Source organism: Heteronotia binoei, chromosome 1 (genome assembly GCF_032191835.1).
Source record: "Heteronotia binoei isolate CCM8104 ecotype False Entrance Well chromosome 1, APGP_CSIRO_Hbin_v1, whole genome shotgun sequence".
Classification (NCBI taxonomy): domain Eukaryota; kingdom Metazoa; phylum Chordata; class Lepidosauria; order Squamata; family Gekkonidae; genus Heteronotia; species Heteronotia binoei.
This window is the reverse complement of record NC_083223.1, coordinates 14,728,191-14,754,530: the sequence shown is the minus strand read 5'-3', so window position 1 is coordinate 14,754,530 and position 26,340 is coordinate 14,728,191. Positions and strand designations below refer to the sequence as shown.

At 46.3% G+C, this 26,340-nt stretch overlaps 1 protein-coding gene across 2 annotated transcripts in view; it reads left to right on the top strand.

Moving 5' to 3' along the window:
- The window catches only part of SUPT3H (SPT3 homolog, SAGA and STAGA complex component), a 436,825-nt gene that overhangs the window by 351,526 nt on the left and 58,959 nt on the right, over positions 1-26,340 (top strand). The window lies entirely within an intron of this gene.

The following is a 26,340-nucleotide window of genomic DNA, read 5'->3' as shown; positions in this document are numbered from 1 at the left end:
ATTAATTCACTCATTCATTCATCCACTCATTCATTCACTCACTCACTCATTAATTCACTCATTTATTCATTCAATCATTCATTCACTCACTCACTCATTCACTCACTTATTCATTCATATCCCACTTTTCTCCCCAGTGGGGATCCAAAGTGGCTGCCATTGTTTTCCTCTCCACCATTTTATCCTCACAACGGCCCTGTGAGGTAGATTAGGCCAATCGTGTGTCACTGGCCCAAGGTCAGTGAGCAAGCTTCCGTGTTAGAGTAGGGGTTCAGAACTGGGTTTCCCACATCCTGATTTGACCAATATTTATTTATTTATTTAGTAGGCTTATATCGGCCCTTCCCCATAGAGGGCTCAGGGCGGATTACAACATAAACTGAACCCTAAAAACCCGCAATTTAAATTTTAAAAAGTACAATAAAAACCAAAACGATAGAATAAATAAAACAAAATAAAGTGCATTATCGGCGGGAAGGGCACATTTCACAAAATACAGCAGTTTTTGACCCAAGAAGAGTGATGGTGTTAGTAATAAGATTCAGCACCATAATAAGGCTATAAAGCATGATGTCACAACAAGGAGCGCAACCGATGGAATAGTTGTTGAAATAGGACGCCCGCTGCCTCAACCAATATATCACACACTGGTTCTCACTCCTATGAGATATTTGTTTCTGAAGAGACGTGTTGAGAAAGCTTGGTTTTCACAGAATCTTTGCATTCTGTTGAAGTTTACCAAAGGGAGTTAGGGTTGCCAGACTCCAGGTAGGGTCTGGAGATCTCCTGCTTTTACAGCTGATCTCCATCTGGCAGAGATCAGCTCTCCTGGAGAAAATGACTGCTTGGAAGGGTGGACTCTGTGGCATTGTCCCATGCTGAGGCCCCTCCCCTCCCCAAACCCTCCCTCTCCTGGATCCACCCCCAAAGTCTCCAGGTATTTTCTAACACACATAAAAGGAGTAGGGTTTTTTTTGGGGGGGGGGGGGGAGAACCTGCAATCAGCTGTGTGGTTTTAGCGTCAGCTTTTCATCCATGTATATAATACATTTTAAATTTTACTTTTAAAAAATATATTAATAAGCAGTTTTTTTACCCTGACCAGGCAAGCCCGATTTCGTCAGGTCTCTGAAGCTAAGCAAACTCGACTCTGGGAAGTACTTGGAAGGGAGACCTCCTTGGAAAACCAGCAGTCAGGAGGGGAGGGTCAGGATTTCTTCAGCCGCCTCTCTGAATATCCTCCAGGCCCCCAATAGGGGTCAGTCACCAGAAGTCACCGTGGCTTCCAGGTTCTTCTCTGGCAAGTACTTGGATGGGAGACCTCCTTGGAATACCAGCAATCGGGAGGGCAGGGGCAGGCTTTCTTCAGCCACCTCTCTGATTATCCTCCAGGCCCCCAGTAGGGGTCAGTCACCAGAGGTCACTGTGACTTCCAGGTTCTTCTCTGGCAAGTACTTGGATGGGAGAGACCTCCTTGGAATACCAGCAATCGGGAGGGCAGGGGCAGGCTTTCTTCAGCCACCTCTCTGAATATCCTCCAGGCCCCCAGTAGGGGTCAGTCACCAGAGGTCACTGTGACTTCCAGGTTCTTCTCTGGCAAGTACTTGGATGGGAGACCTCCTTGGAATACCAGCAATCGGGAGGGCAGGGGCAGGCTTTCTTCAGCCACCTCTCTGATTATCCTCCAGGCCCCCAGTAGGAGTCAGTCACCAGAGGTCACCATGACTTCCAGGTGCACACACACACACACACACACACACACACACCACACACATTAAAAATGCCAATTAAAAAGAAGCACTTTTCCTAAAGAATATTCTCAATATGTGTGTCATTCCAGGGGTACAAGCAATCACGAAACCTTCTACAAATGTGTCTGTGTTCATTGTTAAATCCTTTTTTTTAGCATTCCATTCACGTGAACACACAAGAATCTGCCTTATACTGAAGAATTTGACCACCAGTCCATCAGTGACCATATTGTCTCCTCCAGGAGTCCCCAACATAGTCCCCGTGGGCACCATGATGCCCAGCAGTACCTTTCCTGGCACCTGCCAAGTGTTTTTAGAAAGTGAGCAGGGCTGGGCATGGCATTTGCCCAGCAAGGCTCCTGACTGGCTGAGCAGATTTTTAAAAGCATTTGAATTAGCAGCAGCTGCCGCCTCGGCAACAAGGATCTTCAGGTGTGGCCGAAGGCAACTGCGGCAGCCATTTTGTTTTGTGGCAACCGTTTTGTGGCTACGTCCACCACGCTAGAATTGCCCCATCCGAGGGTGGGGGATGATGGTGGTGAAGTTGCATCTGAACAAGCTGAAATGTTCTGAGCGTGAATGAAAATAATTGATCTCTATTAAGAAGCCCTCATTGGCCATAATAAGCGATGTTGATAATTGGATCAGGCAACATTTCTGTCCCTTTTTTCATCATACTGTGATTTAACTAGCCCAGTGAAAGAGGCTAGTAATAGATTTGGGATGCGCAAGAAAAAAACATAGTACATAATTGTGAAAAGATTATATTTCTGTTATGTCAATGATGCTCATGTATCTTGTAGAATCTTTGTTTGCCCTTGCAGCTAAGAAGGTTGGAGCAAGAGTAATATCAAATGCTGTAACTGCTTGAGGTTGGCCTTTCTGGGGAACTTTTAAGGTGTTAATTGGAAACTTAGTTGTTCGGTTTCTGTTTTGTGTTGTAACGGCCAATGGCTTTACACAATACATTTTTGACTGACTAGTATATCATTGATAACCTTCGGCTTCGAAGAGAGTTATACAGGTTTTCTGGGTTTTTTCTTTTCTTTTGCGGTGTTTTTACTGTAATTATTTCATTGCAACCTAGGCTTTTTTTTTTTTTAAGCAGGAACGCACAGAAACGCAGTTCCAGCTGGATTGGTGTAATGGGGGTGTTGTCTAATATGCAAATAAGTTCCTGCTGGGCTTTTTCTACAGAAAAGCCCTGCTTGAAACAATGGTGACATCAGGGGGGTATGGCCTAATATGCAAATGAGTTCCTGCTGGGTTTCTTCTCCCAAAAAAAGCCCTGCGTGAAGCAACGGTGACATCAGGGGGCATGGCCTAAATGCAAATTAGTTCCTGCTGGGCTTCTTCTCCCAAAAAAGCCCTGCGTGAAGCAACGGTGACATCAGGGGGCATGGCCTAATATGCAAATTAGTTCCTGCTGGGCTTGTTCTGCAAAAAAATACCCCCGATTGTAATTATTATATAAATTACAGAACGTAATAACTTGATACACAGAAAGGGCAGGGAAAGAAAAGAAAAAAGCAAAAAAAGAAAGATGTTCACAATGACACATAAAAACCAAAAGGATATATGATCTATAATTTTTGCCTTCCAGTACATAACAAAAATTGCCCAGTATTCAAAGAACTTATATGTACTTTGTAAATTAGTTGTTGTTTTTTAATTCTTTCATTAGTATGTTCATTTGATAAGTAAAGCTAGATTCCAGATACAGTTAACCAGTCTTTTATAATGGGGTTCTGTTTTTCCCCAAAGTGCTACGTAAACTACTTTAGCAACTGTAAACAGAATTAAGGAGAACTTGATACCTGAACGGGTTTTTAAATATCCTAGTAGAATTACCTTAGGATCTAGCGGTATATTGCTGTACAACATTCCATTTTTACCTGATTTACATTTTTGCCACAACTGATTTAAGGTTTGGACCCGTACAAAACACATGCATTAAATTAAGAAATAAACAATTTTATGGAGGATATTTTACTGCCTAGTAGCCATGATAACTGAATGGTGTTTCTGAACAGTAGTTGTGCGGGGGCGGGGGGGGGGAGAGATTGGCAGCAAACAAGAGGTGAGGGCTAGGGCCAGCAATTAGGGTTGTCAGCCTCTAGGTGGTGGCTGGAGATCTTTTGGAATTAGAAATGATCTCCTGGTGACGGAGATGCATTCGTTTGGATAAAACGGCTGCTTTGGAAGGTGGTTTCTGTGGCATTATACCAGGGGTCGTTTTGTAGAAAAACAGGTGGTGGAGATCATGCAGGAATTGCTATGCAGCTGCACCTACTATTCAGTGGACAAGGTGGGAAGGAGGAGGTGGAACTCTCAGAAAGGTACAGGAGGTGCAGGCGGCCACAAGTATAGCCACCTTCAAGAGGGGTTTAGATAAAAATATGGAGCAGAGGTCCATCAGTGGCTATTAGCCACAGTGTATGTGTGTATATAAAATTTTTTGCCACTGTGTGACACAGAGTGTTGGACTTGATGGGCCGTTGGCCTGATCCAACATGGCTTCTCTTATGTTCTTATGTTCTTATGAGCTGTGCTCTTGTGAGCTCCTGCTGAATCTGAGGCCTGATTCTACCCCAGTGAAATCCCTTCCCACTCCAAACTACACCCCCTCAGGCTCTACCCCCAAAACCTTTCTGTTATGTATCGGACTTTATGCATGGCGAGAAACTTTTGTGGGCAACCGTGGGAACGCTAGCAACGCGATATTTCAGTGTGAGATCTGGACTCTTTTAAAGTAACCAATGAGCAGTCAGGGCGCGAGACTTGACTGCCGTGATTGGGTATGGGACGTTGAGGGGGGTGGTCCTTCTTCCATGCATGTCAGCGAGGGCGCGGCCACACTTAAAAAAGCAATAGTTGAAGATACTGTAGCTCAGGGGTTGGGGACATGACAAGTTTGCAGCATATCCTCCTGCAAGTCACATTGGCACTTTCATACATGCTAAATAATGCAGTTCCAATGCACTTCCGTGACCGTTTGTGAGTGGATTTTGCAGTTTCACTCAGCAAAATCCAGATGCAAAGTGGATTGAAAGTGCATTATTTAGTGTGTGTGTGTGTAAGCACCCACATGAAGTTAACCTATCTCAGTTAACAGAAAAGGAGCCAGCACAGTGTCACGATTAGAGCACTGGACAAGATTCTGGGACATCTGAGTTCAAATTGCACCGCCACACAAGCTCCTTGGGTGGCTTGGGGTCAGTCGCACAGTCTCAGGCCAGCCTTCCCCACAGGGTGGACGTGAGGATAGAGAAAGGAGAGCAAAAATGCAAGGAAATTTGTGGTGCAAAGACAATAGCGCTCACCGGGATCAACAGCAGGGCTTGTTTTGTAGAAAAGCCAGCAGGAACTTATTTGCATATTAGGCCACACCTCCCGACAACATCGTTATTTTCACACGGCTTTTTGTGCAAAAAAGCCCAGAAGGAACTCATTTGCATATTAGGCCACACCTCCCGGCACCATCATTATTTCACACAGGGCTTTTTTGTAGGAAAAAGCCCAGCAGGAACTCATTTCCATATTAGGCTTGGAGAAATAATTTAAAGAGGCAAATGCCTCTTTGGTGTTGGGGACCTAAAGAACCACACTATGGGTGATAAGTGCTGTTGAGTTGTGTTTATAGAATGTTTTTATTGTATTTTATTGTTTTATCATATGTTGTACTCCGCCCTGATGGGCGTTCTAAGCCGCCCCGGAGATGGGAATCAGGCAGATCAAAAAAGCGCATCCACACGCGCTCGTCTGCCTGCTATCCCTGCCCCAACCGCAGCCTGCTCCGGACCGGATCAAAGCCGCCTCAGAAGGTTTGGCCACTCCTGGTATGCGGGATTCTCAGCATGTTAGCTAGAGAAACAGCAATACATTTGTTGTTGTTTGTGCATATTAGGCAATTTTCCCCTGCTGTTTTCTTTGGCAAACTTCTTTTCGTTTTTATTGGTGCCTTTTATGCTAAATGCCTTGTAGATGCAATTGGTGCAGCACCAGGTATAAATTTTAAATTTTAACAGTACGGCCTGAATTTCGTGAATAAGATGGGGGGTGGGGACTGCAGTTCTTTCCGAACGGTGACAAAACTTGAACTTTCAAAGAACATAAGAGAAGCCATGTTGGATCAGGTCAATGGCCCATTCAGTCCAACACTCTGTGGCACACAGTGGCCAATATATGTGTGTGTGTGTGTATGTGTGTGTGTGTATATATACACACACACACACACACACACACACACATATATATATATATATATATATATACTGTGGCTAATAGCCACTGATGGACCTCTGCTCCATATCTTTATCGAATCCCCTCTTAAAGCTGACTATACTTGTAGCCGCCGCCACCTCCTGTGGCAGTGAATTCCATGTGTTAACCCTTTGGGTGAAGTACTTCCTTTTATCCGTTTTAACCTGACTGCTCAGCAATTTCATTGAATGCGCACAAGTTCTTGTATTGTGAGAAAGGGAGAAAAGTACTTCTTTCTCTACGTTCTCCATCCCATGCATAATCTTGTAAACCTCTATCATGTCAGCCCGCAGTCGACTTTTCTCCAAGCTAAAGAGCCCCAAGCGTTTTAACCTTTCTTCATAGGGAAGTGTTCCAACCCTTTAATCATTCTAGTTGCCCTTTTCTGCACTTTTTCCAATGCTATAATATCCTTTTTGAGGTGCGGTGACCAGAATTGTACAGAGTATTCCAAATGAGACCACACTATCAATTTATACAGGGGCATTATGATACTGGCTGATTTGTTTTCAATTCCCTTCCTAATAATTCCCAGCATGGAGTTAGCCTTTTTTATTGCAATCGCACACTATCTTAACATTTTCAGTGAGTTATCTACCATGACCCCAAGATCTCTCTCTTGGTCAGTCTCTGTCAGTTCACACCCCATCAACTTGTATTTGTAGCTGGGATTCTTGGCCCCAATGTGCATTACTTTGCACTTGGCCACATTGAACCTCATCTGCCACGTTGATACCCGCTCACCCAGCCTCAACAGATTCCTTTGGAGTGCCTCACAATCCTCTCTGGTTCTCACCACCCTGAACAATTTAGTGTCATCTGCAAACTTGGCCACTTCACTGCTTACTCCCAACTCCAAATCATTAATGAACAAGTTAAAGACCATGGGACCCAGTACTGAGCCCTGTGGCACCCCACTGCTTACCGTCCTCCACTGTGAAGACTGCCCATTTATACTCACTCTCTGCTTCCTATTAATTAGCCAGTTTTTGATCCACAAGATGACCTATTCTTTTACTCCATGACTCTCAAGCTTACTAAGGAGCCTTTGATGAGGAACTTTATCAAAAGCTTTCTGGAAGTCAAGGTAAACATCTGTTGGGTCTCCTTTGTCCACAAGTTTGTTCACCCCCTCAAAGAACTGTAACAGGTTAGTGAGGCAAGATCTTCCCTTACAGACCCCGTGCTGAGTATTCCTCAATAACTTGTGTACATCAATGTGCCTACTCATTCTGTCCTTGATCATGCTTTTTACCAACTTTCCCGGTATTGAAATCAGAATGACTGGCGTGTAATTTTCCGGATCTCCTCTGGAACCCTTTTTAAAGATGGCGGTGACATTTGCTACCTTCCAGTCTTCAGGAATGGAGGCAGATTTCAATGAAAGATTACATATTTTTGCCAGGAGCTCCACAAGTTCAACTTTGAGTTCTTTCAGAACTCTTGGATGTATGCCATCCGGAACTGGTGACTTACTAGTTTTTAATTCGTCAATCAGTTGTAGGACCTCCTCTCTTGTCACCTCAATTTGACTCAAGTCTTTCAACACCCTTTCCAAAATTAGCGGTTCTGGAGTGGGCAAACACTTATCATCTTCCACAGTGAAGACTGAGGCAAAAAATGCATTCACCTTCTCAGCCATTTCCCTATCCTCTTTCAGTAATCCTTTTACCCCTTGGTCATCCAAGGGCCCCACTGCCTCCCTGGCTGGTTTCCTGCTTCTAATATATTTGAAGAAATTTTTATTGTTGGTCTTTATGTTTTTTTGCAATATGCTCCTCATAGTCCCTTTTTGCCTGCCTGATCACAGTCTTGTATTTGATGTACCACAGCCTGTGTTCCCTTTTATTAATCTCACTTGGACTAGCTTTCCACCACTTAAAGGAGTTCTTCTTACCTTTTACAGCTTCCATTACTTTGTTTGTTAACCACGCAGGCCTTTTCTTATACCTGTTTGTGCCTTTCCTAACTTGTGGTATATATTTTATCTGAGCTTCTAGGATTGTAGTTTTAAATAGCCTCCAAACTTCCCCAAGGGTTTTGACTGTATTCACCTTTCCTTTCAGTTTCCTCTTCACATGCCTCCTCAGAGAATTTACCCCTTTTAAAGTTAAACGTGGTTTTGCTAGTCTTTTGGGGCAACTCCCTATTTATACAAATGGTGAAATCAATAACGTTATAGTCACTGCTCCCAAGCGGTTCTATCACTTTTACATCTCTCACCAAATCTTGGGCATTACTTAGAACCAAATCCAGGATCACCCCACCCCTGGTAGGTTCTGTGACCATCTGCTTCATAGCACAGTCATTGAGAACATCTAGAAACTCAATCTCTTTCTCTCCACCTGAACACATATTGCGGATAGTTAAAATCACCTATTACGACACAGTTTTTACGTTTAGCCGCTATCTTTAATCCTTCCATCATATTATAATCATCCTCTATCTATTGATTTGGTGGGCAATAACAAACTCCCATAGTTAAGTTTCCTTTTGGGCCCTCTATTTCGACCCAAAGCATTTCTAGAAGGGAATCTAATTCTTTGACCTCAGTCTTACTGGACTGTATACCCTCTCTGACATACAGAGCCCCCCACCTCCAACCCTTCCCTCCCTATCCTTCCGATATAACTTATATCCAGGAATCACCGTGTCCCACTGATTCTCCTCATTTCACCAAGTTTCTGAAATTCCCACAATGTCTATGTTTCCCCCCAACACTAAACATTCCAACTCACCAGTTTTACTTCGAACACTTCTAGCATTTGTATACAAACATCTATAACTTCCCAGGCAAGTTAGGCCCGCAACCTTCCTCCTGCTGCCTCGAGACTTTGGCAGACACTCCATACTGTTTGTCACCATCTCAGTGGACAACTCTGATACATTACCCGGTAGAAAAGTAAGAGCTAACCCTTCATCTCTTTGAGATGAGTCCTCCCAAACCAGAGACATTTCATCTCCTGTTGGCTTTCCCCCAAGACCTTTTTGATTTTAAGCGCCAGCAGCTTGGTTCCATCTGGGGACAAGTGGAGACCGTCTCTTTTGTACAGCTCCCACTTGTTCCAGAAAGCATCCCAGTGCCTAACAAACTTAAACCCTTCCTCCCTACACCATCGTCTCATCCACACATTGAGACTTCTAATTTGTGCCTGTCTCTCCAGCCCTGCATGTGGAACAGGTAGCACTTCTGAGAAGGCTACCTTGGAGGTCCTGGCCTTGCCTAGCAGCCTAAATTTTTCCTCCAGGACCTCACAACTGCATTTCCCCACATCGTTGGTGCCAACATGCACCACGACCACTGGCTCCTCCCCAGCACTATCAGCCTATCTACAACACGCGTAATGTCCGCTACCTTCGCACCAGGCAGACAAGTCGCCATACGGTCAGTACACGGTTTCGCCACCCAGCTGTCTACTTGCCTATGGATCGAATCATCAACTACCAAGACCCCCCCCCCCCCCCCGCCCAGGGATGGTTCCTTGGCGTGAAAGGATACCCGCTCACCAACTGAAGAAGAGGTCCCTTCTGAGGGCGCATTCCCCTTATCCTCAGCACAGTGCCCTGTTCCCTCTTGACCCTCATGCTCCCTAGCAGCAACGGGGCTGCCACGTTCAGAGTGGGGCTCATCTAATACGTCCCCGAGAGTCTTCTCCGAGTGCCTAACAGACTGTCTCTGCTTCTCCAGGTCAGTCACCTTGGCCTCAAGGGTACGAACTCATTCCCCGAGGACCAGGAGCTCCTTGCATCGAGCACACACCCAAGACTTCTGTCCTCTGAGCAGATAGTCATACATGTGACACAGTGCAAAAGACTGGAAAGCGCCCCCCCCCCCCTGCTGGCATTCTACCTTCATGTTAGCTTTTTAAAAATATACAGTCCCCTTTCAAATCCTGTTTGTTTATGTGGCTCTCCTTCTGGAGGATCTACTTACCTTTTTGGGAACACAAGGAAAATAGGGATATGGGTTCCTGGTCCTTACACAGCCCCCAGGCTAAGAGCCACAGGCCAAGAGCCCTTTAGCTCTCGCCCTTCGGCTCGCGCCAAAGGCTCACACCTCTGGCAAGGTGGAGCTTAATAATGCAAAGAATATTGGGAGTTGTGACAAAATTTGGGAACCTACCTTGTAGTACCCTGAGGTAGCTTCAAATCTCCACACAACACTGATAGTAATAAAACATGCATTAAAGCAACATAAAGCCAAAGTGCGTGAATTAAGTAATGACACTAAAAACCAGCAAGAACTAATTCCTGAAGCATTAATGCCAGTGTTTTATTAACATTTTGGAAATGTATTTGATTTTAATCAGTCGAGAGCCAACAAAACTTTAATTAGTTAGCGGGCTTAGTTTTAAATTACCATTTTGACTTGTGGCATATTTTAGTTCTAAACCTCTGTTCGTTTGAAAGTGGATTGGATCCTTTGCAGTTTAAAGGGAGGGGGGTGGTTTTGTCCCGTTGCTGCTCATACGTGCTGCTGATTTAAGATTAAGCCACATGCGCTGACAATATAGTCATTCAAAAGACAGTGTTGTTTTTTGCTGAAGCATTAAAATATGACAGGCTGTGAATTTCGGAGAGATTATTGAGCACCTCAGGTGAAGCTGTTATGGCCAGCGGCCAAAAAGTGTCTTTAGCTAAATGAAAAATAATCTTCTAAATGAAAAATAAGTTGGCATTTTCTACTGGGAATAACTTATTGCTACGGGATGGAAATCGTTTTGAAAGGAAATATATAGACTTCTGTACTTGCAAAGTATTTTCCTTCTTGGCCCTTTGCCCAAGTTTAGATTTCATATCAGTTTAGTACAGGCTGTAATACAGAATAGGAAATCAGGTCGCGGCGCACAATATATCTACAGCTCAGTGAGTTCACTGAATTGCTCTCTGACTTCCGTGTCTCTAAGCAGAGTTGGCCACGTGCAGTCTCAATACACACTAGGTTATTTTGGCATAGCTACCTCAGGACTCCAAAATACCGGACAGCAGGCCTCATTTTGGGCTGGAGCTCACAGGAGCGGAGCTCCGGAACCTCTATATTTTTTTGTGTGTTCTTTCTTTCTTATCCCCCCTCCCCCCCCCCCCCAAAAAAAATACCTGTTTCCGGGCTCAGTTGTTCAAACCCCCTGTGAGAATTTTGCTGAACTCTTAAGATTTGGCAAACTTTATTTATTTATTTAATTTCTGTGCCACTCTTTTCTGAAACGGTCTCTGGGCGGATGACAGCATAGATAAAACAACAATTAAAACTTTTAACAGTTAAATCTTACAATTAAAATCAAAACAATATGAGGCAGTACAATAGAACAATAGGCACGTTCCTAATTTTTCGCCCCACAAAAAATGGGGAAATGACCAAAACCTTATAAAGCAGACAGAAGGAAATCTTTTTCATGCCACTGTGGCCAAATAGGAGAAATTAACAGAAAATATGATGGGAGAAAGGTTTGGTGCAGTGGTTAAGTGTGCGGACTCTTATCTGGGAGAACCGGGTTTGATTCCCCACTCCTCCACTTGCAGCTGCTGGAATGGCCTTGGGTCAGCCAGAGCTCTCTTATCTGGGAGAACCGGGTTTGATTCCCCACTCCTCCACTTGCAGCTGCCGGAATGGCCTTGGGTCAGCCATAGTTTTTGTAGGAGTTGTCCTTGAAAGGGTAGCCGCTGTAAGAGCCCTCTCAGCCCCACCCACCTCACAGGGTGTCTTTTGTGAGGGGGAGGGAGGTAAAGGAGATTGTGACTGCTCTGAAACTCTGAGATTCAGAGTACAGGGCAGGATATAAATCATCTTCTTTGTGATAACTCAAGAAGCATTTTAAGGTAGAAGCTGAGCTGACAGAATTTAGTGCGCCTTCCGGTGATGTCAGGGGTGTGTGGCATATGCAAATGAGCTGTGCTAATGAGCTTCGGCACCTCTTTTTCTGCGAAATGACCCCTGCCGGACAGAGACACCCACCCAAGATTTGCCAGTGCACACAGATGTCTTGCCTTGTAGATGCAGCTGCTGTACGAATCTGTTCAGAGCCGCCTCCACATGGCAGCCATAAGGATGACCAGGTCTCCCTTTAGCAGAAGAACCCTTCTGCCCATGGAAGATGATAAAATAATATGTACAAAATGTGTATCCTACCTAGGATTGCCAGGTCCTACCTTGTTCCTGGCCCGGGGGTGGGGGGGGGGGGCTTTAGGGGGCGTTCCTGGAGGGAACAGGGACATCCCTGACTTGATGATGTCGGCCAGAAGTGAGTTCATCACGTTGAGGACACGGCCCCCTTGGAAGGAGCCAGTGGCGCCCACTTGTAGAAACCATTTAAACCAGGGGCGTCGAACTCATTTGTTATGAGGGCCAGATCTGACATAAATGAGGCTTTGTCGGGCCCAGTCATGTTGGGCCAGGCCATGTGTATACCTATTTAATATTAGGTAGCAGAGATACAAACTTTATAAAGTACACAAACACAATTAAAGATTATTTTTTAAACTTAAAACATTGGCACTGGTTGGTCAAAGGTGCTTTCTTTATATTTCTCCCATGGGATCCAAGGAACTGGGCAAAGGAAGCTCTTTCCTTCCTTTCCAGGGGGGGCAGGAGGCTCGGTAGTTCTGCTGTGCGATTGAGAGAGCCTGGCAAAGCAAGCTATTCCTCCCCTTCCTCCCCAAGGGAGGAGCCTCAGCCAATGGAGAAAATAGAGGCTTTGCTCTGTAGCTTCTGTGCTATTGAGCAAGCCTGGCAAAGCAAGCTGTGATGTAGAAGGAAGCAAGAGAGAGAGGGAGAAGGAAGCAGATGGCAGCCTAGTTGCTCGGGGGCCTGATAGGAGCCCTCCGGGGGCCTGATTCAGCCCCCAGGCCACATGTTGGACACCCTGATTTAAACAGAAGCTTCCCTTCAAAGTTCTTATGGTGGAAGACAGCAAGAGAAGGGGACAATGTAACGTCACTAGGAAAAGAGTAGGATCTGATCCGTAGGGTGTGCATCATTGGTGATTTTAATCTGAACACTGCTTAATCCTGGAATCTCTTTTTTGTCAAATGACAGCTACAGCGTACCAGCTGTGTTTTTCCCTTTAAACCGATCTCTGGTCTTAATGTCCAGACTGCAGTGTGGGAGTTTTCCGGGGCCAGCAGCTATAGGGAAAAGTCCCTCAAGAGCAGCAGAAGAAGACTGCAGATTTATACCCCACCCTTCTCTCTGAATCAGAGACTCAGAGTGGCTTACAATCTCCTATATCTTCTCCTCCCACAACAGACACCCTGTGAGGTGGGTGGGGCTGAGAGGGCTCCAAAAGAAGCTGCCCTTTCAAGGACAACCTCTGCCAGAGCCATGGCTGAACCAAGACCATTCCAGCAGCTGCAAGTGAAGGAGTGGAGAATCAAACCCGGTTCTCCCAGATAAGAGTCCGTGCACTTAACCACTACACCACACTTGCTCTATTGTGGGCTGTGACCATGGGGCTCCAGTTCACTCTGACTAATTTGCCTGTGTTCAAACCAAACAGCAATTTTGTATAGGGACTGCATCATTCCCTAGCTGTTAACCTGTGGTCGCCAGCCTCCCCGAGCAAGATGCAAACGCTGGGTCTCCAAGCAGATGCCAAACAAATAGCTTTAATTGGCAGGATCTCACTCTCACAATCTCTTGTTTTGGGAAGCGGGTCGGTTAAAGAGAAAGGAGAGGGGGATAATAGCTGTTTCAGCTTACACAGTATTCCGTGGTCCTCTGTTGTGTTAGAACCCCCCAGGAAATTAGTAAGACTTTGAGAAATAATTGCCTAGGAGGTAAGCGAGTCTAGATTCTGTTTGTTTGTTTTGCGTTAGTTCCACGTTGATCTCGCCCAAGGACACCCTGTGAATTCCAACACTGCGAATATCCCTCCACAGATCTGAGAATCCTCGTAATCAGTCAAAACACCACTGCTGTTCACATTCCGCAATTAAATAACTTCAGCTCCTTTTCATACAGAGGAACATCCGTGGAGCAGTTTCATTGAAGTAAGCTGTGTTTTAAAGGACTCGTGAATTCACATCACTAGAACTAGGGCCTTTTTTTTTTTTTTTTTTGTAGAAAAAGCCCAACGGGAATTCATTTGCTTATTAGGCCTCACTCCCTGACACCACTCCAGCCACAACTGCATTGCTATTTTTAAAAAAGCCCTGACTAGAACAGAACGGATGACATTCTTGGATGGTATGGATCAACGGTGTAATGACGTATCTTGGAATTATTGATTGTCGAGGATGACAATAACTTAAGCCATGGTTCTGCCCACATTTAAGGCTTTTCTTGTTTACCGTCCTTTCTCCGCGAAGCCAGAATCTTCTCTTAGGAGCGATTCGGAGCAGGGAAACATGAGACTGGGAATCATAGGGTGTAGTCAGATGGGCAGCTTGCCACAGCCATATCTTGGCTTTAAATAAGCCGCTTGAGTTTGGGGTGTTTCTGTCGATCAGACAGTGCAACCTAAACTGACGTCATACTGCTACGGGCCCACGGTTGGTCATCCACACTGCTAATGCACCACAACTACAGACCCACGGTTGGTTTTTTTGCCCTAATTCCCGGTGTGCATGCGCAGAAGCAGACAAGTGCATTCCTGGCCACATTCTATGGGGGCGCTGAAGAAAGGAAAGGTCCCCTGTGCAAGCACCAGTCGTTTCCGACTCTGGGGTGACATTGCTTTCACAGCGTTTTCACGGCAGACTTCTGATGGGGTGGTTTGCCACTGCCTTCTCCAGTCATCTGCACTTTCCCCCCAGCAAGCTGGGGACTCGTTTAACTGACCTTGGAAGGATGGAAGGCTGAGTCGACCTCGAGCCGGCTACCTGAAAACCCAGCTTCCGCCAGGGATCGAACTCAGGTTGTGAGCAGAGCTTAGGACTGCAGTTCTGCAGCTTTAACACTCTGCACCACGGGGCTCTATGGGGGTGCCGAAGCACTCGTCAAAGTGGAGTTGAAAAAGAAAAAAAGGGCGTGTCAGAAACAAAGTGGAACAATCACACCACTCATGCTTCTCCACGCCACACCCAGGCGATCAGATGGCCGGAAACCCACCGTGGAAGCGCTTCACTGAGGCAGCCACTGGAATTTTCTGGTGGCTATTTAAGTAGTTCAAAGTTGGGACAAGTCGAGCACGGGAGCTAGATGTGTGCATTTGATCATGCCCATTTGATCCAGAGGGGCAGGGTGGCTATATCTGGCCAAACTGCTCGTGTGAGGGCACCCATAAAATCCCCTTCCTTTCCCCTTTCATCCTCAGAGTTTCTTCTCATCTAAAATGAGTATTTGCAAAGGAAGGCAGCCTCCAAGTGGGGGAGATGCAACCGCACCACCCCCTTCACCTGCCTGGGTTCTGGGCAGACAAAAGAAGTGGTGCACGGCAGCAATGTGTGCACCGGCACGGGAGGCAGGGGTCCTTGCCTGGGACGGCAGGACTCATGGCCGGCGCATGGGAGTAGGCAATATAGGCAGCGGCTTGGGGCGCCACCTCGCCTATGGGGCGCCCCCTCTCAGCTGAGAGTGGCTGGACGACGCATCGGCGGCACTCTCCACCAAGCCTGGCTTTCCTCACAAGGGAAGCCGGGCTCAGAGAAGAACACACTCTGCTCAGCTGCTCTCACCTTGAAAGCAAGAGCAGTCAAGCGGGGGGGCGTTCTTCTCCAAGCTCGGAGGAGACGAGTGCGCCCGGCCCTGCCCGGACGCTCTCACCTTAAGGCAAGAGCAGCTGAGTGGGTGCCTTCTTCTCCTCTGAGCTTGGCTTCCCTTGCAAGGAGCAAGAGGCGGTGTGCGGCAGCAATGTGCACAGTGTTGCACGGGGAGCTGGGGTCTTTGTCAGGGGCAGCACCTCTCCCCTGCTCCAGGTTGTTGGCAGCTCTGCCCACTTCTCCTCCCCCCTCCTGGAATAAAAGCCCAGTTCCAACCACAGCCAAAGCAAAGCCCGTTTTGGGGTGGTTGAGAGTATGCGTTCAACAGCAGCACCTTGACTGGGGTTTCAACCCCACCCCCACCTGTGACCGGGCATTCTTGAGAAACAGCTGAATTGAACATCCAGCCTCTGGAAGGGGTGAGGGCCTACAGGCTCTCTTTCTTCTTTTGCAAATATAGATGTAAAACTCCGCAAAAGGTGAGGAACAAATTTTTCAATGTGGATGCATTTTGAACGACTCGGATCTCTAGCAGGCAGATTCAGTGCTTATCAAACCTGAGTGTAGAATCAGCCAATGTCCGTGGAAAGCTTTCAGAATCTCAGGGCTCTCACTTATCTCCTCCATTCAGCACCCTAGAGGAAAGATTTAATCCTTCAGTTCATTCACCCAAGGATCTTCCTGGCTCTCCTGTACCCCCGCAGCCATTTCCAAGCTCAGAAAAGTTTATTCTTCGGGTCATGAGACCCATGTGGAGTAAGAGGAAAGGCAGCTATCAGAGCAAGTGGACAAAATGTGCTCCGCTCATGCAACAGGCAGGAAGGAATCATTTTGCTTCTACCCCCTGGTACCCTCCTAACCTCAAATGCTGTTCCCCTGCACTAAGTCCCACAATCCCAACCTTCCCCAGGGTCAGACCGATTCCTCAATAGTTGTTGCTCGGCCCCCAGGATTTTTCTTTCCCCGGCTCAAACGATCAATTCCCCGCCAGTTGCTGCACGGTCGCATTTTGATCCATGGCTCCCTCCAATTCCCCTCGCGGCTTCCTGCTCTTGTTTTTTAGAGATCAAGAAACTGCAAGGGAAATTGGAGGGAGCTGTGGATCAAAATGCGCCCACACAGCAACTGGCGGGGACTTGATGGCTTGATCGGGGGAAACCAGAAGCTCAGGCGTGGATCAACTGCTATCATGGAATTGGTCCAAGAAATGACTGACACAGGGTGGGGAGATCTTAGAAGGCCCGCAGCCATTGCTGCTTTCCACTGATAGACCATGATGGAAGGGTGGTGGTTGTTTTTTTTTAAGTGAAGGCTTATATTTGTGGTTTATATTCTCTGGAGCATCAATAATGGCTCATCTGGCTGCAGGTGACTGATTCAAATATATCAATTTTAAATTCCTCACCATATGTAAATTACTACAGTATTCGTTTTAGAAAGGATTTGCATTTGTGGGAAAATGGTAAAACTAGATTTGGCCATTTATAGACCAGAGTCCATAAATGAGAATGTATATGCATTATTTACAAGCTGAAACTTTGCAAACCAGAAATTCCCAGTTGCATCTCTCTTTTTTTTTTTTGGTGCCTCAAGTAAATTTAGAGTGCAGATTGCTATGGTAAGACACTCTAATATAATTTGACATGCCCATTATTCTGTTCCAGCGCTGAATTAAATGTTTCCAGTAGGGCCTTAAAAACGGAAGTTCTGTCTGCCCCGTGGATATAAAAGAATATAGTAAGTTCTTTCTCCTTCTCTTTGGCCAAACTTTCCCGGTAACTTTCTTTTCCTTTACCCCTTTTGTGGTAAATCATCTTCTCCTCCTGCACAGGGTGTCAGAAGATCTTGTTGTCCAGCCGCCAATATTTCTTATTGGCTACCTTCCTAATTGTTCTCTTTTCCCTCTCCCCCTTCCGTCTTTTTTGAAGGCCCTCCTTCTCTCTGAGGCACAGCCTCAACCGTCTCCGTTGCCTGCTTCAGACGTTGCTACAAGGTGACTCCTGCTTCCTTTTATGTGTGTGTGCTTTCCTCCCTCATAAGTCCCTGGCTCTCTTACAGACGCATCATAAATATATATAAAATGCGCATATGGAAACTGGGAAAGCATCACGATCGAGTACGCTCTGCTTCCCTCGGCTTTGTTAAGCCCCCATGTTGCCGTGGGTTTTTCGCTTCGTGTCGGACATTCCCTTAGAACGACGATGCTCACATTTTAAACCATGTATCCCAGTGCGTAGTCTATATCCTAATGGTGAACTTGGCAGGGAGCGCGTGACTGCAACGTTAATGCACTTACCAGCTTACTTGAAGGCTTAAATGATATTGTACGCTCAGCACATGGCCAGAAAAATAAGAGCTGCTTCCAAACTATTCCTTCACAGTCCGCAACCGTCCAGAAGTTCCCCTTTAAGGTTTGCTGTGTGTTTTCAGCGCACTGAACCAAAGCATGCCGGTGTTCAGTGCCTGACTCGCCGAAGCAAATCTGGAGACTTCCAAAGGGCGGGACGAATCTGATTGGCCTTTTGAAAGCTTGTGACTTTGGGTCAGCGAGGGAGGGAGCTGAGGATATACTAGCTGGCTAGCGGAGACGCACACATGCCGTTCTGACTGAAGGCCACAAACTACCGTCTCTGTCATCACGCTGGGATGACTTGCCGTGAGTGAAATCGGCATTGTGAGCAGAACATGCAAACCAGCTTGCTAAAGCGCATCGTCGTCAAGCCCATGAAACATCCGTTCGTCCAACTATTGGGAGCGTATGTAAGATAGCTGAAGCAAAGAGCGGAGTCACATTGTCATGTCAGGAACTTGTGTGCTCGCATGAAGAGGCATTAAGGCTATCCTCCCTATCGTCTCTTCTCATTTAGAAGGAAATTGCTTGTCCGGATATGGCCACGACAGCAACGTGTATGTTCAGTGCCATCAACTTGCTTCCAATTTATGGTGACCCTGTGAATAAATGGCCTCCAGAACACCTCATCATCAACAGCCTTGTTTGGGTCATGCAGTGGCTTCCTTTATTGATGAACTACAGGGCCCGAGAAAGTGTGTATGGGAATGGAAGCACATGCATGTAGGCAGGCTTTTTTTGTAGCAGGAGCTCCTTTGCATATTAAGCCACACATCCCTGATGTAGCCAATCCTCCAAGAGCTTACAGGGCTCTAAGTACAGGGTCTGGGAAGGACGGTGGCTCAGTGGTAGAGCATCTGCTTGGTAAGCAGAAGGTCCCAGGTTCAATCCCTGGCATCTCCAAAAAAGGGTCCAGGCAAATAGGTGTGAAAAACCTCAGCTTGAGACCCTGGAGAGCTGCTGCCAGTCTGAGAAGGCAATACTGACTTTGATGGACCAAGGGTCTGATTCAGTATAAGGCAGCTTCATATGTTCATGTTCATATGTTCATATGCCTGCTGTAAGCTCCAGGAGAGTTGGCTACATCAGGAGGGTGTGGCCTAATATGCAAAGGAGCAGGGGTGGAATTCTAGCAGGAGCTTCTTTGCATATTAGGCCACACACCCCTGATGTAGCCAATCTTCCTGGAGCTTACAGTAGGCCCTGCAATAACAACCCTATAAGCTCTTGGAGGATTGGCTACATCAGAAGGGTGCGGCTTAATATGCAAAGGAGTTCCTGCTGCAAAAAAAGCCCTGCATGTAGCAATAAAAAGCCAACAAATAAAAATAATACTCTTTTTCTTGTCTTTTGAAAGTCAGTCTTATTAATTTGAGAGGCAATATGAACTAATAGGGTTGCTGGCTTCCAGTTGGGGCCTGGGGATCTCCTGCTTTGACAACTGATCTCCAGCTGGCAGAGATCAGCACCCCTGCAGAAAATGGCTGCTTTGAAGGGTGGACTCTATGGCATTGTAGCACTCTGAGGCCCCTCCCCAAGCCCCACCCTCTCCTGGCTCCGCCCCCAAAGTCTCCAGGTGTTTCTCAACACAGACCTGGCAACCCTATCTTTCAAGCTCTAGGTTTGTCAAAAGTGGGTTAAGGACAGCGGTACACAGCACCCAGTTTGAGAGATCAGAGGGTGGGTAGTGGACTCCTGTGCGTGTGCCGTTCACGTAATTTATGAATTGCTCATTAGACGGTTTGCGTCCACAGATGGAGAAAAACCCCTCGGGATTCTGGTTTCTTGTCGCGTCAAAAATCCCTGCAAGCCGGGCCTGAAGTCAGTGGGGCCGCCTCGTTTTTAAGTGCTTCATAAAAATACCCTCTAGGTGTTCTTTTCACTCCCTTAAATGTGATTATATTAAAAAAAGGTTACATAGCGTCGTATTTCAGGATACTGTCCTCTCGTACGTTATCCTTTGTTTTTCAGGGGTGGGGGGAAAACACCAACCGATTCTGTAAAAAGCAGTAGGAAGCTGAGTCTCCTTATGGAGTCCTCCCCCCCCCCGCCCTTTACCCAAGGTTCCTCCCTTCAAATTTATGAAAGAAAACATTTCTTTCTCTGAAAGGTTTTTGTACACCAGCATCTGGAAGTGTTTATTTCAGTGGCGTGTAATCTATCTGTGGATTTAGTTAGCACCAGACCCCCCTTTAGTGTATTCCTGACTTAAATTTTTTTTATAAATGATCGTGTTGAATTGGTGCCAGGGTGCGCACATGGCTTGGCTGATTGCTGCATATATCCTTTACCTGCCAGTCAACTTGGATTTATATCCCCCTTCCCCTCTGCTTTTCGCCGTCCAAAAACTGGTGCCACTAAACTGTCCTCTAAATCATCTCGTTGGGATAAATTATTCCAAGATGAGATGGTACGTTTTTGGCGGCCCGGGGATAAAGAAACACATCCCTACTGTTTGTCCTTACCGGGCTTGCTGTGAAGCCCTTTTGGCAGAACTACCAGATGAGACGATTCAGGTTGTCTCTTACATGGTAGTCCAACACGGAGACAAAAGCAAGCAGAAATGGACTCACCGAGAAAGGACATATGATACTGGTTTGGTACATTCTGATTTCTCTTTTGCCACAGCTCCTTCCTTCTGAATGGAGTTCATTACCATAAAGAGGTGGAGTTATATGGAAAATGGGAACTGGAAAGACAAATATTGAAAAGAGAAGAACAAATTTTGAGTTCGGTGGCACCTTTAAGACTAACAACGTTTTATTTCCAGTATAAGCTTTTGTGTGCATGCACACTTCTTCAGAAACGAGAAATTGGAAATTACCAGTCCATATAAGCAAGAGATGGATGGAGCATAACAACAGAATTGAGACCCTGTAGTTAATTACTCTCAGCTTTCCACAATTCTCAAAATAAAATTAATTCTTTAATTAAATTAAGGACACCTCTGCCCATCAGTCTCCAATTTTGACATATTTATTTTCTTCGCTATGTTTCCCCCTGAAATTAATCTCAAATGGTAAGCATGTAAACTAAGGCTGCTTGGTCCTTCCGTTTGTTAAACATCTTCATTATGCTGTATGCTAATTTACTGCTCAGTGTCATGGGTGCTGGGGGTCCTGCAGAAGAAGCCGAGCCTGCAGAAGAAACTGTGCCCCTGCCACCTGCACCAGTGCCCCTGCCTCCTGCTGGAGAAGATCCAAGCCCCCCTGCCTCGCCCTCTCGGGTGGCTCGTGTGCGTGACCGCCTTCATCAGGACCTCAGGGATCGGAGGAGGACGGCACGCTCACGAGCAAGACGCTCCCTGAGCCCTGAGTTTTGAAAGGATTCTGGCCCTTCTAGGAGTGAGGGTGCTTGAGTCTCAGCAGGATCCTGGCTGCCCTCTGAGTCAGCAATTAGCCCAAATGGGCAACAGACAGCAGAGGGCTATATAGCTGTGGGCTTTGAGAGAAGGCTTTGTGGAAGCAACTAGTCACTTACCTGACGTTCTAGCATCCACTTTGGCTTCTGGACCCCCTGACTCTGGCATTGACTTCTGGACCCCCTGACTTCGGCTTCTGAACCTCTGACCTACGATACCTGGACTGTGATTCGGTTTTGGCGCTTTGGACCCTCCTTGCTACCCAGCTACAGACATTGGACTGCCCCTGGACTTCGCCTGGCCTGGCCCCAGCCTGTGACACTCACCCTCTACCTATGAGTATAGACTGGTAATTTCCATTTCATTGTATCTGAAGAACAAGCAGGAAGAGATTGGATTTATTCCCCGTCCTTCACTCAGAGCGGTTTACAATCTCCTTCCCTTCCCCTCCCTACAACAGACACTCTGTGAGGCAGGTGGGGCTGAGAAAGCTCTGACAGAAACTGCTCTGGAGCAGAACAACCCTGAGAGAACTGTGATTGACCTAAGGTCATCCAGCTATCTGCATGTGGGAGGAGTGGGGAGTCAAAGCCAGTTTTCCAAGATTAGAGTTTGTGCTCTTAACCACAACACCAAACTGGCTGTTTGTGCATGTGCGTGCGCACGAAAGCTTAGCCCTTGGATAAAATTGTGTTGGTCTTAAAGATGCCCCTGAACTCCAACTTCGTTCTGCTGCTTCAGACCAACGTGGTTGTCCGCTTGAAATTAAAGAGAGACGTTTGTAGAGTGAAATTGACTTAAAACCGCTGCTGAGAACTTCTTTAAAAACAGACTGACTGTGGGATCCTAGGCAGAGTTTCACCCTTCTGAGTCCGTTGACTTCAGCAGATTTAGGAGGGGGTAGCACAGCTTAGGATGTCAGTGTTAGAAGTCTACTCGGTATCTGTCATTTTTTTTTTTTAAAAAAGAACAGAATTACAATTCAGCAAAATGGATTTATCAATATTTTAAATTAAGCATTCCTTTTAGAGACAGGAGAAGCTTATATGAACCAACCAGTCTCATCATACCAAAAGGTTTTTTTTTTTTTTTAAACTTAGATTAATTTGGATTTAAAAAAAAACAAGAATGACTTGGAAAAACAGGTGGCTTGACAGCAGGGCTTTTTTTTTTTGTAGGAAAAACCCAGTAAGAACTCATTTATATTAGGCCACACCCCCTGACATCACCATTGTTTCACATGGGGGTTTTTGGTAGAAAAAAGCTCGGCAGGAAATCGTTTGCCTATTAGGCCACACCCCCTGGTGCCAAGCCAGCCGGAACTGCGTACCTGTGCATTCCTGCTGAAAAAAAGCCCTGATTGACAATAGTGTAAAAGTACACTAATTGTGGATCGTAGTTTCTTATTTCTGCAGTGTTAAACCTAGGGTTTCTAGGTTATTCCGCTCCCCCCCGGCCACCGGTGGGGAGTGAAGAGGAAGTAGAATTGCCGTCTCCAGGTTGGGACACTGCTGAATATTTGGGGTGGAGCCTGGGGAGGATGGGCACCTCAGTGAGATACAGTGCCTCAGAGTCCGACCTCCAAAGCACCCATTTTCTCCAGGGGGACTGAACTCTGTAGTCTGGAGATGGACTGTAAATCTGCGTTGTGGTTCCTGTGCATCACACCCTTGGGTGTATGGCACTTTCACTGGTTCCAATTGGTGTTAAGTAGCTCCACTAGAGGGACTTTTGTCCTTGCCTCTGAGCATGCGCAGAGACTCCACCCCGCATGCTCAGGAGGCAGGGCACAAAGATCCCACCAGTTCTCTTTTGAGTGCCACACATTCAGGACATGTTTCCACAGCTGCTTTCTCAGAAGTTTTCTTGTCCTCTTTTGGCCCCTCTCATATTCCCACATTGTCTCAGCCTTCATCTTTTTTTTTTTTTTTAAGAGCTTTCCTTCATGAACCTTTCCAGCCCTTTATTCCCTTCTCCCCACCTATGTGGGGCTTCTTCAAACGGTGCTCATGCAATAGCAAATTTGCTCTGTCAGACAGGCATTCCCCGTGCCTCCTTTGTTTAGGTGAAGCACACCACACTGACTCCTTCACTCATTGCCTTAAATTTGGCAAACCAACCAGGAACAATTGGGCTGCATGCCGTCAGACTGCTTTATTTGTGTCAGCCCTTGGACTTCCAAACATAGCCACTACTTCAGCTGCCCCCTCGGCATCGTTGTCATTGACCTCACCAGCTAAACCAAGGGTGTGAAACATGTGGTTTGGGGGCCGGGTGAGGCCCCCGGAGGGCTCCTATAGGCCTACAAGCAAACCAAAATTAGGTTTGCAGCTTACAGATACACACCTGAACAGCATACTCAAGATTGCTACAGCACAGACATTATCTCCAATTTCGATGCAGTGATTGAGTGACAAGAGGTGTCAGTTATCAGAGACTGTCAAACAAAATATTGCAAGAGTGCTAATGTTTGAAGTATGTTTTATTTTAAGTTTTAAAAAAAAATTTTAACTGTGTTTATTACGTTCAATTTCTATCCCGCCCTCTCCAGACTCAGAGCGGCTAACAATCAATAGTATAATACAATTTTAAGAACCAGTAAAATAGAGTTTAAAACATTTTGTGGTGCTATACAATTTTTGATATGGCGGGATCTTTCTTCTTGCTGTTAGTGATCATATGATGTTTGTAACTTCTAAGTAAGAACATAAGAGAAGCCATGTTGGATCAGGCCAATGGCCCATCCAGTCCAACACTCTGTGTCACACAGTGGCAAAAAATTTTATATATACACACACACTGTGGCTAATAGCCACTGATGGACCTCTGCTCCATATTTTTATCTAAACCCCTCGAAGGTGGCTATGCTTGTAGCCGCTACCACCTCCTGTGGCAGTGAATTCCACATGCCAATCACCCTTAAGTGATGTGAGGTGGCAGTTCTTCCCGGTTAGGTATTGTCTGTGTCTGCCTCCCAGCATTACATTTCATGACACACATGGCCCGGCCCAACGAGGTCTCATTTAGGTCAGATTTGACCCTCATAACAAATGAGTTTGACACCCCTGAGCTAAACCATCAACCAGCACGGCTATGCTTGATTTTGGGCCTTTGACTGTGAAGTCCAAACTGACATCAACACCAAAATCCTCTACATCTTCCCCTAAATTGGACATATCTGCAAGCCCTTCTTCGATAGGTGGGGCGCTCCCCTTGTCAACGTCTTTGCTACTGGGAACAACACCAAGTGCCAGAGGTTTTGCTGCAGGGAATGAGTGAATCCTCTCTCTCTGGGTGACGGTCTCCTAATCAACTGGTCAAGCCCCTTCCTCTTCACGTTCCCTCCCGTCCCGCTCCTGCCCAGAGTCATCACCAAACAGCAAGAGAAAGTTCAAAGTGCATATTTGTCACCTCTGGTGGCCTCGGCAACTGTGGTTCCCGGTTCTTCTTCAACTATCTAAGGGAAAGAGACACTGCTTCCCTCCGGAACCGGACCTATTACTGGCACAAGATGACATTGTGAGATATCGCAACACACCTCAGCTGAAGTTGACTGCGTGGCTGATAAACTAAATTGTTTTAATGCCAGAATACAGAACGTTCTCCTCAACAGCAGGAAACCCTCTACTAGAAAATATTATTATTGGAACTGTCTGGGGCAGTGATGCTCTGTATTCTTGGTGCTTGGGGGGGGGGGGCAAAGTGGAAGGACTTCTAGACCCACTTGTGAACCTCCTGATGGCACTTGGGGGGGGGGGGGGTTGGCCACTGTGTGACACAGAGTGTTGGACTGGATGGGCCATTGGCCTGATCCAACATGGCTTCTCTTCTGTTCTTATGTGACACAGAGTGTTGGACTGGATGGGCCACTGGCCTGATCCAACAGGGCTCCTCTTGTGTTCTTATGTGACACAGAGTGTTGGACTGGATGGGCCATTGGCCTGATCCAACATGGCTTCTCTTCTGTTCTTATGTGACACAGAGTGTTGGACTGGATGGGCCACTGGCCTGATCCAACAGGGCTCCTCTTGTGTTCTTATGTGACACAGAGTGTTGGATTGGATGGGCCATTGGCCTGATCCAACATGGCTTCTCTTATGTTCTTTTGTGACACACAGTGTTGGACTGGATGGGCCATTGGCCTGATCCAACATGGCTTCTCTTCTGTTCTTATGTGACACAGAGTGTTGGACTGGATGGGCCACTGGCCTGATCCAACAGGGCTCCTCTTGTGTTCTTATGTGACACAGAGTGTTGGACCGGATGGGCCATTGGCCTGATCCAACATGGCTTCTCTTATGTTCTTTTGTGACACACAGTGTTGGACTGGATGGGCCATTGGCCTGATCCAACATGGCTTCTTTTATGTTCTTATAAATGTTAAAAATTCACATGTTTTGCCACTGATTGTCGACAAGTTCTGGAACAGGTGGATTTACCCACCATTTTCTCTTTACTTGCTGCACCTGGTGGATGATGGATCCAACCACTCTTCCATCAGGGTTTACTCAGTCGCAATCTCTGCATACCATGTCAGAGTTTCTCAGTATTCTCACATCTCACAGTTTTCTCAGTATTCTCACATCTGGATGATTCCTGAAAGGACTCTTCCAGCATGGGACTTACCTCTAGTATTGAAAAGTCTGACACCCTTTGAACCCACGGCAACGTGTCCACTGCATCTCCTGTTATGGAAAACTGCCTATTTAGTGGCCATCACTTCCACCAGATGGGTTAGCGAATTTGCAGCACTTTGCCCAGACCCTCCTTACATCCGTTTTCATGACCAAGGGGCGGCCCCCTCAGTTGACATTAAATTCCTTCCCAAGGTGGTTTCCAGACTTTCACCTCCATCCGGAATCCATACTTCCTGTTTTCTTTCCATTCCACATCCTCAGGAAGAGAGGTTCCTTCACTCTTTGCATGCGAAAAGGGCCCTGCTTTTCTAAGGACGTGGAATAAAGGAGTTCTGACAAACC